Raw genomic sequence first — 16,129 nt, 5'->3', positions numbered from 1 at the left:
TGTAAATAGGGCTAATTGCGGATAGCCCCCTGTACTAGTTCCATTGCAGATAGGCTCCTTAAGTGAAATTTTTTGACCCTTTTCATGGGGTCTATTCGCAACAATAGATTTTTACTTACGGGGGTTCATCTGAGGTCTATATGTAGTAATAGAGCTGCAAGGATAATAAATTCAAGGGAAAAATGCTTCTAGCCCTCAAAAATCAAGTGAACGTGCTTCCCACCTCCAAGACTTGGTCAATGAGCGTTTTACCCCTAAAAATAAAGAATCTGTTCTCTGAGCCCCCAAAACACAAAACCCAAGACAATAAAACATGTGAAGACCATAATACCCTTCTCTCTCTCTTTCTTTTTCTATTAAAATATGATGAGGGTTTTTTATTATTTTTGTTTTTCTCTCTCTCTTTATCATGATGTACCAAGAGGATAGTTGAAATGATTGATGGGGGTTATTTTATTATTTTCGTTTTTTATTATTTTCGTTGTTTGTATTGGGAGGTTGTTAAAGTTACGGGTTAATTGTTAAGGTTACGAGTTAATTGTTAATGTTACGGGTCAATTGTTAAGGTTATGAATCCTCTCTCTCTCTCTCTTTCTTTTTTTATTAAAATATGATGGGGATTATTTTATTATTTTTGTTTTCTCTCTCTCTCTCTCTTTATCATAATGTACTAAGATGATAGTTTGATTGATGAGGATTATTTTATTATTTTCGTTTTTTATTATTTTGGTTGTTTGTATTGGGAGGTTGTTAAAGTTACGGGTTGATTGTTAAGGTTACGGGTTGGTTGTTAAGGTTAAGGGTTTGTTGTTAAGGTTATGAATCCTCTCTCTCTCTCTCTCTCTCTCTTTCTTTTTTTATTAAAATATGATGAGGATTATTTTATTTTTTTTGTTTTCTCTCTCTCTTTATCATGATGTACCAAGAGGATAGTTGAAATGATTGATGAGGATTATTTTATTATTTTCGTTTTTTATTATTTTGGTTGTTTGTGTTGGGAGATTGTTAAAGTTACGGGTTAATTGTTAAGGTTACGAGTTAATTGTTAATTAAGGTTATGAATCCTCTCTCTCTCTCTCTCTCTCTCTCTCTCTCTCTCTATCATGATGTTTCTTTGATGATATTGAAATGATTAAAGAGGATTATTATTTTATTATTTTTGTTTTTTATTCTTTTTGTATTTTTAGAATATTCGTTGTTAAGGATAATGGTTGGTTGTAAAGGTTATGCATTGATTGTTAAGGTTACGGGTTGGTTGTTAAGGTTAAGGGTTTGTTGTTAAGGTTATGGGTTTGTTGTGTAGGTTACGGATTTGTTGTTAAGGTTACGGGTTTAATTGTTAAGGTTACGTATTTAATTGTTAAGGTTACGGATTTAATTGTTAAAGTTACGTATTTAATTGTTAAGGTTACAGGTTTAATTGTTACGGTTACGGTTTATTAATTGTTAAGGTTACGGTTTAATTGTTAAGGCTACGGGTTTAATTGTTAAGGTTACGGGTTTAATTATTATGGTTACGGTTTTAATTGTTAAGGTTACGGGTTTAATTGTTAAGGTCACAGTTTAATTGTTAAGGTTACGGTTTAATTGTTAAGGTTACGGTTTAATTGTTAAGATTACCGGTTTAATTGTTAATGTTACGGTTTAATTGTTAAGGTTACGAGTTTAATTGTTAAGGTTACGAGGGAGAGAGAGAAGGGATCCATAACCTTAACAATTAAAACCGTAACCATAATAATTAAACCCGTAACCTTAACAATTAAACCCGTAACCTTAACAATTAAAACCGTAACCATAATAATTAAACCCGTAACCTTAACAATTAAACCTGATAAAGAGAGAGAGAAAACAAAAATAATAAAATAATCCCCATCATATTTTAATAAAAAAAGAAAGAGAGAGAGAGAGGATTCATAACCTTAACAATTGACCCATAACATTAACAATTAACTCGTAACCTTAACAATTAACCCGTAACTTTAACAACCTCCCAATACAAACAACCAAAATAATAAAAAACAAAAATAATAAAATAATCCTCATCAATCATTTTAACTATCCTCTTGGTACATCATGATAAAGAGAGAGAGAAAAACAAAAATAATAAAATAACCCTCATCATATTTTAATAAAAAAAGAAAGAGAGAGAGAGAGGATTCATAACCTTAACAATTGACCCGTAACATTAATAATTAACTCGTAACTTTAACAATTAACCCGTAACTTTAACAACATCCCAATACAAACAACAAAAATAATAAAAAACAAAAATAATAAAATAATCCTCATCAATCATTTCAACTATCCTCTTGGTACATCATGATAAAGAGAGAGAAAAACAAAAATAATAAAATAACCCTCATCATATTTTAATAAAAAAGAAAGAAAGAGAGAGAGGATTCATAACCTTAACAATTGACCCGTAACATTAACAATTAACTCGTAACGTTAACAATTAACCCGTAACTTTAACAACCTCCCAATACAAACAACGAAAATAATAAAAAACGAAAATAATAAAATAATCCCCATTAATCATTTCAACTATCCTCTTGGTACATCATGATAAAGAGAGAGAGAGAAACAAAAATAATAAAAAACCCTCATCATATTATAATAGAAAAAGAAAGAGAGAGAGAAGGGTATTATGATCTTCACATGTTTTATTGTCTTGGGTTTTATGTTTTGGGGGCTCAGAGAACAGATTCTTTATTTTTAGGGGTAAAACGCCCATTGACCAAGTCTTGGGGGGTGGGAAGCACGTTCACTTGGCTTTTGAGGGCTAGAAGCATTTTTCCCTAAATTCAATTTAACAATAACACATTGGGTCTATCTGCAATTTACTCCTTCAGAAGGGCTGAATACTGTTGATGGCAAGTTGCATAGATATGGGTGCAAGCCGCATTTGCAACCTTTTGATCAGCAGAAGCGTAAATTCTAACGCTAGTTGGGATCAATTCCTAATGGTAGTCAAAAGAACTTGATATTCGAAAATAAGCCTATGCAACTACAATTGTATTTACAAATTGTAAAATTATAAAATTGAATTAATAAAATACAATTACTGCCGTATATGGTAACAGAGTTGTAGAAACTGAAATGGAGTTCGATGACATTAATTGTAATCCTGGTAGCAATTCTTTTCAATACTTAATGATTTTTTCCATTTATTTATTTAAATTTCCTTTTAGGTTCTAGAAAAATTAAAGTTGACGTTGATGGTTGACATCCCATTCAAGAATTGATGAGGTTCAAAATTTGTATTTAGTATGCAATTGGATATAAGGGGCTGTTTGGTTGTTTTACGAAAAAAATCGGAAATGAAAAACTCACATTTCAACTCATTTTAGGAGATTTCAAGACATTATCCGCATTTTTTTTTTGTTTCGCAATGAAATCACCGTCACATCACCTTCACGTCACATAAGAAACAAATCCAACCGCAATAGTAACAGTGTTTCAATTTTCATTTCTTGTGTTTGTTTGAACATAAAAAAAGAAATGGAAATCAGCCGCAATAGTAACAGTATTTTCAGCAATTAAATAATCTGTTTTATTAACAGTCATTGTTTCAACAGTGCTTTTGGTAATTAAAAATTCATTGAAGTGACATTTTCAAGTGTTTTCAGAGGTTTTTGGCGTGAAAATACTTTTCTCAAAAATCCTACGTGGCACCCTCATTTCTTTAAATCACAAAACGAAACAAACATGTGATTTGAAAATCAGTTGAAACCAAAATTCTACGTGACAGAGGGAATTTCTTGAAATCTGACGTGACGGGGGGTTTTCTCAAATTTTTAGCAAACAAACAGTCCCTCTCTTGGGCGTGTTTGGTTTACCCTAAATTGTAGGAAACAATGTGTTTTTTAGGATTTGAAACAAAAAGTAGTTTTTTGTCATTTTAGGATTCTAAAAGTTTGGTTTGTCTCAATTTTTTTTTTCAAGAAAATAATTTTTAAAAAGCCTCTAAACAGTGAATTTTTTTGGACAACACATTCCCTATCTTTTGGTTAGGAAATGGGCTAGAAAGCTAACAACCTGTTGACAACTCATTATTTCCTCTCACAACTTTTCTTATTATTTGGAAATGAAACAAATTTGAGTTTTGGATATGCTTTCCTATTCTTTACTTTATCATTCCATATCAAACATAAGTTTTGGATTACTTAGATATCCTAAAATTTTGTTAAATTTAACTTATTGTCAGAGAATTCATTTCCATAATTTTATGGAAATGAACCAAACAACCCCTTGTTGTATTAAGATTTAAGACTTTGTCATGATTGAAGAATAATATTGACCTCGATTAACGAAAAGAATGAGATTATGCAAGGATGGTGATTTTCTCTTTCATTTGGACGGAGCAATCAAATAAATATTTAATAAACAACAAGCCAACAAATTTCACCCATCCACAGCATATCAAGAAAACGCAACTTTATGCTCTCATATACGTCTTGATGTAAACTAAGACCCTCTTCTAAAACAACAAAATTTTTTATTTCCATTTCAAATTTAGGTTGTATAAATTAACAAGTAAGCAAAATAAAGAAAAATACAATTATGCTCTGCATAAAACCAGACTTACGTTTCAATCAAGGTAACTAGTTTTGTATTTTACCTTAAATTAAAATGTGTTTAGTAATAATGCCCCTCTCTAAATCTTTATAGTTTAAATTACTTCCTCTCTCCAACTTTCTTCTTTGAATCATTATGGTATGTTTTTCTTTCTAAGTTTGTTTTTCTACCAAAATAACTTCTTAATCTTTCTTTATTAATTTCTTTAATTCTTTTTGTTTATACATCCTTTTTCAGAATCTCAATTCGTTTAGGATTCTGGTTTGACGGGGTTTTGGTAATATTTATGGGTAACATTGTTCCATCTTTTGAAATCGTTCTCAGTTTCTTGAAGGGATTAGGACAATTGTTTGGTCCATGATTTATAGAGGACAAAAGAGAACTAGTTTTGTAATCTTTTTAAATATAGTGGATCTTAAAGGAGCATAGATTGATGCTTTCGTACATATCCATCACAAGGGATTGCACATCAGTTTTATCATTAGAAGTTCTCACAACAACATGTATTCTTACAAGAAAGTGAGAGATTACAAGGAATTCAAATGGAGATTATCAGAGATGAAAGTACCCTAGGAGGGGAGGGGGAGGGCTGAATAGGGTAATTACTAATCTAATCCGATATTAATACCAAATTAAAATTTATTAGATAATATATCCTAACAATATGATATACAATGAAATATGCAAGGATATATAATGAGCAATAAGCAATGTAAACAATGAGATAATGATAAGTGCACCAATGCCAAACAAAAATACAAGAATATGTTCACGGAGTTCGGTCACCCTTGACCTACGTATCCACTCCTCACCCTCGAGGAGATTCTCCACTATCACAACGAAAAATCACTATATACACAATCGGTTTTCAATGCTCACCAATAAACGTTTACAATTCACACAATTGACAATACACAATACACTCCTCTAAGTGTTGCTTGGCCCGTGTCACCTTTTTCAAGTGCTTGAATTTACCACCTCTCTCTCGGCTTTACTACCAACATCACTCTTCTCAGAATTGACCCCGTCTCTCACCAACCACTTCTCTCAGTATCTTTGTGTATTACAATGTGTTCTCTCCATAATAAGGCACAAATACAAAGGATTTGTTCTCTAACAAGAATGAGAACGAAATTTAGCTCACACTCAATGAATCACACCCACAACCCAAATTATACAACATGTGAAATGTTTAAGCTCAATGGTTGTGTGTGAAACAATAAGCAAAACAAATTATACTCAATCAAATCTAGCTTATATATGATAATGAAAATGTAAATTAGCTAGAAAGTGAGTTTAGAAAAACTTCTCTAAGTAAGAAAATGTAGAATATGATGTTTGAGGTTGAACGCCTCAAAATCGGATTTACAATCAATCTCTTTGTGAAAATTTCTTCACATAAACAACCACTCAAAAACGTGGAAAAAAAAACTAAAAATAAACTCTTGAAACTCTTGTGAAAGCCCTTAAAAAACTTGGGCAAAGAAAATGAGGGTTTAGACCCTTTTATAGCCTAAAAAATAGCTCACAACAAAAACTAGCCATCACAGTGCCGTCGGTCGGCTGATGTACTGTTCAGTCGACTGATGAGCTGACCGTTGGCTGATTCTGGGAAACTATCGGATGACTGATGTAAACCATCGATCGACTGAAAATACTGTTCAGTCGACTGATGGAGGTCGGTCGACCGAGCAGAAACTTTTTAGCAATTACATAGTAGTTTTTCAGTCGACTGATGTATAGTGTCGGTCGACTGAAAACACTGTTCAGTCGACTGATGAATGTTGATCGACTGAAAAACTTTTGGCAATTACAGAGCACTTCATCGGTCGACTGATGAACAGTGTTGGTCGACCGAAAAACGTGCACAACCCAATTTTAAACATAAAATCTGATTTTCAAAGTGTGTACAAAAATATCAAATAAAATTTAAAAATTATGAAACATGAGAAAATGTTCATATGCATGAATATAATCATGTTAGAAAAGAAATTTTTGAAATATCATTTCCTGTTTGTGAAAACTCATTATTTTGTAAAATCTCAAAAATACGAGTTCATTTAAACACTTGATTTTGACAAAACGATTTTAAACACGTTTGGAAATTATTTTGAATGGATTAAAAGGCTTTGTAAAATATATAAAATATTATTGTTAAGTCAATAATCCAAAGACTAGATATTTTCTCAAAAACACTCATATTATGATAAAAACGAGACATACATGTGTGTATAAGAATTGAGCTCTAAGCATAACACACAAAGTATAATTCCTAAAACTAATATACCCAAGTTGATGTGAATGAAGCTTGATCTTGAATCTTGGATCTTGAATTGCGTCGGTTTCGGCACAAATCCTTTCAACCTAAATACACATTTGAGAAAGCAAAAATACTAAAAAACAAAATTATAAATTATTTGTTAATTATCAAAACTAGATTAGAAAGTAGGCTCATAAATATGAATCCTAACAATCTCCATTTTTTGATGATGACAAACAATTTCCTCAATAGATATAAAATGCATAAACAAGATACTCACTAACCACTTGTTTCTCCCCCTTTGTTAACATTAAAATGGGGAAAACAAACATTGAGATCGAGAGCGAACGCTCCCCCTACCTATAAGCATTGTGAGTATAAAACAACTATAGGGAATACTCCCCTATCGAAACGCCATATAATATATGTTCAATGATAATAAGGGCAATTTGTACACAGATTCTCATCACAAAAGAATATATGCATAAAAAACATATGTGAGCAAAACATGAACAACTAACCACACAAAAACTATATTATAAAGCATAATTAGGATGATCCATGAGCTCAAACAAATGCATATCATCATAAGAGTGTTTACAATAATCTCACCAACTCATTGTTCATACCAAGGTAAACCAAAATACATAGTTCAACCAAAGAAAAACTACAAACCATATAAGCACATAGTTCAAATACATATTTAAAAATACAAGTCCAAATAAGAAAATTTGTCTTCAATAACTGGATGGCCGAAGGAGGATGATGCATGTGCATATTCATGAACTGTTGCTGGATCCTCAAAATCTCATCAAGCCTACTCTCGACTCTAGCAGAATTCTCATCCTGCCTCCTCAACAACTTGCCATACCAATTTTCAGCTCTACTCTCAATGTGATCTAGGCGAGAAAACACTCTCTCCTCTAAACTATCCAACCAGTGAATCAAATCACCAGGAGAACTAGAAGGAATGGAAGATGATGCACGTGGCGGACGAGAACAAGGACGATGTTAGGACTCATGTTTATGAGCCTACTATCTAATCTTGTTTTGATGATTTAACAAATAATTTATAACTATGTGTTTCCTGTATTTTGTGTTTATTATATATCCAGGTTGATGATATTTGAAATGAAGCCAATACAAATCAAGTCAAAGATTCAAGAACAAGTTTCATATAGATATGCTTGGATATATTAGTCTAGGATTTATGTATTGTGTGTTGATACTTCAAGCTCAATATTTTGCACACACACATTCTTTATTTTATCACAATTTGGTTATTTTTATGAAACTATTATGTTATTGGTTTAAGGACAAAATAATACTTGTATACATGTTTTATTAAGTCTATAAATCAATTAAAAAGATTTCATAATTCGGTTTAAGTCAAAAGTCAAAAATCAAGTGTTTTATATACACACGTATTTGTGAGTTTTTACAAAACAAAGAGATTTCACAAACAAGAAATGATATTTTAAAAATTCCTTTTGTAACATGTTCATTTTCATGTTTATAAACATTTTCCTAAATTTTATATTTTTTGGAATTTATTTGATATTTATAAAGAGGGTTCAAAGTTTATATTTATTGTTCAAAAAACCCATGTGCACGTTATCAGTCGACTGATGCTTGTTATCAGTCAACCGATGAAACGTGCTGGAAAGTGCATTTAGTTTCTGCTCAGTCAACTGATCAGTCAATTGATGAACCATCAGTCGACTGATGTAGGTTATCAGTCGACTGATAAGTTCATCAGTCGACCGATAGCAGACGAGCGGCCTATAATGGTCAGCTCATCAGTCGACTGATGAACAATATCAATCGACTGATAGTACTGTAACGGCTAGTTTCTAGTTTGCATGATTTTTTGTTTTTTTATCTTTTTGCTTGAATTTTCTTGGTTTTTGGGGTTTGTTTTGTGAAGCAATATATACTCCATTCCCTCAAACTTCTGAACTAACTAAGAAAAGTTTTAAAATAAGTTTACAAGGGTTTAATTTTGTTTAAGTGTGGTTTTACAAGTGTTTTGTGAAGAAGCTTTCACAAGAGGAAGAAGAGATCGATTTTTATGTATTTGAGCTTCAATTTCATCTCTCTTTCTTGTTTTTAGAGAAGATTTCTCTAAACTCAATTTTTAGCTCTATACATTTATTTGTCCTTTAATCATTTTATTAAGCTAGAATTTATATTGAGTTTAGTTTCGATATTGCTCATTATTCACACACATCACCTATTGAGCTTTTAGTATTTTATACACTATATAATTAGGTTGTGGTGAGTGATACATTAAGTGTGAGCTTAGTTGAGTTCTTATCTTGTTAGAGAACAAAACAATTTGTATTTATGAGACTATTTTGTTGAGATCACATTGTAATACATAAGAACACCGAGAGAAGTGGTTGGTGAGAGACGGGGTCAATTCCAAGAGGAGTGGCGTTGGTAGTAAAGCCTAGGAAGAGGTGATAAATCCAATCACTTGAGAAAGTTAACACGGGCTAGGCCAACACTTAGAGAGTGTATTTTGTGATTACAATTGTATGAGTTGTGAAAGTTTTCCGTGAGCTAGAAAACCAATTGTGTGAGTTGTAAACGTTTTCGGTGAACGTTGAAAACCGGTTGAGATAGTGGATATTCTCCTCGAGAGTGAGGAGCAAAGACGTAGGTCGAGGGTGACCGAACTCCGTGATCATATTGTGTGTTTACGTTTGTCATTTGTCTCTATCTCATTTGCATATTTGTTCATGTTTATATCGCTCTTGTTTTAATTACATATCTTTGATCATAAGTTGTTGAAAATTATACTTGCTAGGATATAATTGTTAATAAGTTTTAAATCGACAGTAATATCGGATTAGATTAGCAAATACCCTATTCACCCCCCCCCACTAGGGTAATTTCAAACGAGCCCTAGAACTAGATGGAAGAGATGAGGATTCATCTATGAAAGGATCTACAGGATCATCAGAATGCTCCATCTGATATAGAGTAACAGAAAGATTCATTATGGAGAGGCTAATGGAATCAAAGAGATCGTGAATATGAATGGGGGTCTCATCGAATAGATCCACTTCAAAATGGTAAAAAATCTTAGTGAGTAAGGCACCAAAAGGAAGGAATCTCGTGTGGTTTGTTGCCATGGCATCAAAAATAATATCACTCCATTTTACATCAAGCTTTCCTAAAATGGTATAAACTGCACTAGTCAACTCTTGAGAGAAATGATCATAAAGCCAGTCTTGGGAATTATGTTGTAAGAGATGATACGAGCAATGATTCTCCCAAGAGGAGAGACTGAGCTATTAGAAAGAGGAAAACATTTTCTTGGAAGAAGGATTAGAGAATCAATATTTTTATCAATATAGTCTACATCCTTCAGCACAGTGTCCCCAAAAGGAATATCAAGAATCTCAGCTAATTGATTGGCAGTGAAAATAATATGATGATTCTTGACAAGAGAGGTAATGAAAGGGGTATCTACATCAGTTTGAGCTAGTTGCAAATTTTTATAAAATAGACGTACAAGATTTGGATAATATGGAGGACGATTAGTGTGAGTGAGCAAATCATGTAGTCTAGCATCATTAAAATATGTATGCAACTGAAAATGAGCAAAATCTTCAAACTTAACAAATCTCCCGGGAAAGATTTTGAATTGACAAAAATATGATATTTGCTAATTAAAGATGGATTACGAAGATATTGTTCATAATTAGCAAATTCAGGCGCGAGAGCAGGAGCGGGAGTGTCAGGTGTAAAACTTAACTTTCCGTCTGAGGGGTCGTTTGTATTTATGAGATTGGCTTATTACAAACTGCAATCAATATTTACGACAGAGGAGAAGGGAATGGCCCTTCTTGTTTAACGTGGGTTCGTTGGCAGCGATAGGACGCATCCTTGGTGCTCGCTCCAAGTTTGTTTCCATTGGATGATCCGATCAAAGTTGTGGTTGGAGCTTCAGTGGGCAATAGAGGCTTCGGAGTGATTGAGTTCGACTATACCGAGCTAAAAGCCGTAAGTTTAGAGAGAGCTACGATGCAATGGTTTGCAGAGAGCCAATGAGCCTCAAATCTGAGAGTTTAGATTGAGTCTACTTCAACAATCTAAGCAAAAATCTAGGAGAGTTCTACCAAGCAAGCCAATGAGGGGGACTCTGTTGGAAGAGCCTTGGAGATGCCAAGCTTTTTCACCAATTTGTTAGCTCCACCCTTCACCGAACTGAATCAATAGAACCGAAGAGAACAGAACAAAACCAAACCGAACAGAACAGAACCCTTTTCATGTTAGAAAAAGGGTCCTATAAATAGACAAGGGATGGTATGGACCATCCCTTGATTTGTGAAATATGACCACCAATGGGTGAGGAGCACAATGCCCTCCTGTAGCTGTGGGATGTGACCACCTAGGGGTGATGAGAGCCATACCTCATCATCACCCAGGACGTGAGGAGTGGGTAGGCCCACTCCCTCAAGCAAGCAACCCACTTGCATTAATCAAGCGAGGCTGGCAAAACTATGGGCGAGCTCGAGAGCTGCCTGAATGCTCATGGGAGCTTGCAGGTGAGCTTGACGAACATGTAGGGTCAGCTGGCAGGCCCCTCCAATGTGTGAGCTGGTGTCCATTGGCAAGCGGAGTTCATGCGGGCAAACTCCATGTAGGCATGCTTGGCTCATGTGGGCGAGTGAAGCATTCAGAGGGATCTTGTTCGTGCGGGTGAACAAAGAAGATGGGTGAAGTTGAGATCCACAAGCGAGCTCAATGATTAGGTGAGGTTGAGCTCTACGGGCGAGCTCAGAGATTAGGTGGGGTTGAGCTCTACGGGCGAGCTCAGGGATCAGGCGGGGTTGAGCTCTGCGGGCAAGCTCAGCAATTAGGTGAGATTGAGCTCTGCGGGCGAGCTCAATAAGCATGTGAGGTTGAGCTCTGCAGGCGAGCTCAACAATCGGGTGAGATTGAGCTATGCAGGCGAGCTTAATAAATAGACAAGGTTAAGCTTTGCAGGCGAGCTCATTAAGGAGAGGTTGAGCTCTGCGGGCGAGCTCTTGTTGGGTTATGTTGAGCCCAAGCTTATTGGCAGGCAGGGCCTGTCAGGCGGGCTTTAACACCCAGGCAATTTTATTGCCTACAAGACCCCCTTCAAAGTTTTTAGACCTAAATCAGGTTGAATGTGGTCTTGAATACTTTGAATAAAGAGGATCCCTGTTTCTCGCTCAGGTGAGTTTAGACGCCTTTGTTGAGTTGAGCTCTTTGGGTGAGCTCGATGAATTTGGGTGAGCTTTAGCTATTGTCAGGCGAGCCTCGTGCTTGCAGGCGAATTAGATGGCTTCAGGAGAGGCTTACGTGTTTGCCCATGGGTTCTTGTGTTCGCCATCTAAGGCGAGGAGGCGCTCATGGGCACGTAAGATCGCATTAAATGCGGTCTGATGGGGGTGCCTCATCTTCACGCAATCACTCTGAACCATTGATCTGGCAGTACTTTTGATCTCACCCGTCAATTCGTAGGGCGATCATGGCTTGAACCGCCTTCTCTCAGCCATTCGTTCGGAATTTTGAACGTCCAACCTTGCTCGTGGTCATTCGATTCGGATTGTTGAATCGAACCGTCATGGTCGATCCAGGTTGTTCGCTTCGGCTGGTCTGGTGGATCTCTGCCATCAAGACTTTGCCTATATAAGGTGCTCGTCTCCCTCGTTGGGGGACTACTGTTCCATCGTCAAGCTTTTGGTGAAAAACAGAGCTCACGTCTTCATCTCCCCTCCTCCTCGAATATGTAATGGCCCCCAAATATAAGGTGCTCACTTCTAAGGGGGCTTGAACCGCCTTCTCTCAGCCATTCGTTCGGAATTTTGAACGTCCAACCTTGCTCGTGGTCATTCGATTCGGATTGTTGAATCGAACCGTCATGGTCGATCCAGGTTGTTCGCTTCGGCTGGTCTGGTGGATCTCTGCCATCAAGACTTTGCCTATATAAGGTGCTCGTCTCCCTCGTTGGGGGACTACTGTTCCATCGTCAAGCTTTTGGTGAAAAACAGAGCTCACGTCTTCATCTCCCCTCCTCCTCGAATATGTAATGGCCCCCAAATATAAGGTGCTCACTTCTAAGGGGAAGAAGAGTGCCTCTTCTTCCAACACCACTGCTGACGTCACTGCCACTGCCATCGACGCGACTCGACCCTATCATGGTAAGTTGATGAAACTGTAAGTGAAGAAGATGAATAGACTCCTGTTCATCTTCCAGCGAGCTTCGTCTGATCAGGCGAGGCTTTGGTATGTCAAGTGAGTTCTAGCCTTCATTAGGCAAGCTCTGCTTGATCGGCGATCTGCTGTCTGGTTAGATGAGCTCTGCTTGATCAGCGAGCTCCATCTAATTAGGCGAGCTCTTGCCTTTATTAGGTGAGTTCTATTGTCCGAAGAGCTTTGCCTAATTAGGCGAGCTTTTGCTTTCATCAGGCGAGCTCCGCTTGATTGGCGAGCTGCCGCCTTATCAGGAGAGCTTTTATTTGCATGATGGGGCTTACTTGTATTCAAAACTTAGAAAATTTATGACTTTTTGAGTCAAACTTTCTAATTTCTCTTTGTTGTATCATTATTCAAAACTTAGAAAATTTATGACTTTTTGAGTCAAACTTTCTAATTTCTCTTTGTTGTATCATGCAGCCCGAGAAGCGCTAGCTGTTAGGCCCCTTTTGAGTCAAACTTTCTAATTTCTCTTTGTTGTATCATGCAGCCCGAGAAGCGCTAGCTGTTAGGCCCCACAACTTGAGATCGTCGGCGAGAGGAGACTCAAGAGGTCTGAGTCTATCCAATCCGAACCCATTGTAATCTCTGATGATGAGGAGGACGAAATCGTTCCTGCTTCTGCTGATGACGATGGGCCTCTTCCGCTGATCCAGCCTATCACTATGATCACCTACGGTCAGGCCTCTGCTTTTTCAGACTCCGGCTTCGTGCAGGGCCTCCTCTAAAGGTTGGAGAATGCCATGAACGGCAACCTCCGTCATTAGCCTTGGGTAGGGAAAATTTTATGACCTGCTCCCCTTCATAGCGGATAACATTAAAGACGTCCAGTGTGTGGGCGGTCTCCAGCTGGCTAGCCGATGTGAACAAAATCTCATTCACCTGGGGGAAGTTATGTACTGCTTGGAAGAGCTGGTATACTCTGACATGCATGACGAGGTAACGTCGCACATAACCGAAGTTCGGATTCGTAGGAAGCAGGAGCGTACAGCCCGAGCGAGACGTATCTCAGAGCAAGAGGTTGTTGTTGCAAATTTTCACGAGCGGCAACGTCGTCTGCAGACTAAGATGGACGCTTACAACAACGTCGCTGAGCGTACGGGGGTCAGAACTACTCAGGGTGAGTCGACTCTGAAGGACCTCCAAGGTGAGAGCGTAGGAGTTCATAACGCTTATGAAAAAGCGGTGGAGGCTCTCTAGGCACTGTGTTGAGAAGAAGTGGCTGCTAAAGCCACCGCTGCTCTTGCTGAGGCCAAGCTTCAGAAGGAAGAGGAGGAGAAGATCCGAACAGAACAGGAAAAGGAGCTTGCCACTATTAAGGCTAAAATCACCTCCTTCAGTTTGCTGGATCTGATTTGAGACGTCCTTTTGTATCGTTATGATCTTATTTGTATATTGTCATAACTTTGTTTGAATGTATTATCTCAAAATCAAATTATGAATGAAAATTATGCTTTTGTTGTCTGCTTATCGCTTTCAACACTTTGTGTGCATATTTCCTTCTCATTTCTTCTGTTGACCAACACTTAGAATTTTTAGCAAACCCTCAGCTATCAACGGGTTTGATTTGCCTTTATCGATTACCGTTTGAATCGAGCTAGCCATAATATTCCCCTTAGTACGATGAGTTATCGGAAAGTTTCATTTAGGCTTAAAGCTAAAATTTCTTTTCTACCCTTAGCCGCTCGAGGCATTGGGTTAAGCTAATTACTATTGTTAAGTCATAATTAGGTTAGTCCATGCTATTAAACATAACAAATTAGCCTAAGGGTGAACGATTATTTATGTAAATAATAGGTTGAAAGTTTGAATGACAACGCCATGCTTGGTGGGTCGTTGTTCGGGAATAAGAAGCCGACATGGCACATCGCTTGATAGACCGCTATCAACGAGCAACGCCTTTTGTGAGAATGATGATATTAGGAGAATCAAGTCGTTCAAGGACATATGAGTATGATGATTGATTGTTGTAGGAGCCATTGCATGGTAAGCTGCTACCCGTCGACTGTTCTAAGGATATTAGAACACTCAAAATAGATCAGGTCATTCAGGGACGTATGACTGTGATAACTGATCAACGTCATTTGCAGGAATGACGAGGTTAAATGACGAGGTTAACTATCAGAGATAATCATTAACATGATAGTTATTGCTGTGATTGGAGCGATATTGTGGACCTACCACTCTATTGAAGAGAGTCGGTAAGTAGATTTTGGTCATAGGTGCAATGTTAACTTGATAAAATTATCATAATTGGAGCGACTTTGTAGACCTATTATCCTATTGAAGAGGATTGGTAAGTTAACTTTGTCAGAGGTGTAGTGTTAACATGACAGTGGGAGTGGTCCCATCATCCTATTGGAGAGGATCAACGGAGAAAATTTGGAGGAGACTATCAAAGATAATAGTTAACTTGATAGTTTTGGGGACCCACCATCTTATTAGAAAGGATTGGTGAGGGAACTTAGGTTTGGTCTCAACTGTAAGAAGGTTTTGACCAGGTAGGAGTTTGGGATGATCCTAAATGTTTAAAGGTTTGATCGCTCAATTTGGTGGAACTCTCATTCATGGAACGAATTGAGAGGGATTTTGGCTCTGGTCCTAACTGTTAGGAAGGTTTGACCAAGTTGGAGATGTAAGGAGCAGTTTAACCTCATACAATAGTAGGAGGTTCTTAATCATTTTTATCATGATTAAGAATGGATTATTTGGATGGTTGGTTTTTATCTGGAACAACCAGCTTATTCTGGGTTATCCTTAAGAATATCATGTGTAGTATTCTGTAGGAATTTTCCGCCAAAGGTTGGGAACAGTTTAGCCTCATATACCAGTTGGATGTTGTCGGGTTATCCTTAAGAATATTCTTCAGGAATTTCCTGTCAAAGGTAAGGAATAGTTTAGCCTCGTATATTAGTTGGAGATTGTCGGGTTATCCTTAAGAATATTCTCCAGGAACTTCCCGTCAAAGGTAAGGAACAGTTAGCCTCGTATACCAGTTGGAGGTAAGGAGCAGTTTATACTCGTACGCTTGTTAGAGTATGGGAGCAGTTTAGC

Source organism: Asparagus officinalis, chromosome 1 (genome assembly GCF_001876935.1).
Source record: "Asparagus officinalis chromosome 1, Aspof.V1, whole genome shotgun sequence".
NCBI classification, from domain to species: domain Eukaryota; kingdom Viridiplantae; phylum Streptophyta; class Magnoliopsida; order Asparagales; family Asparagaceae; genus Asparagus; species Asparagus officinalis.
This window is presented reverse-complemented; position numbering follows the sequence as displayed.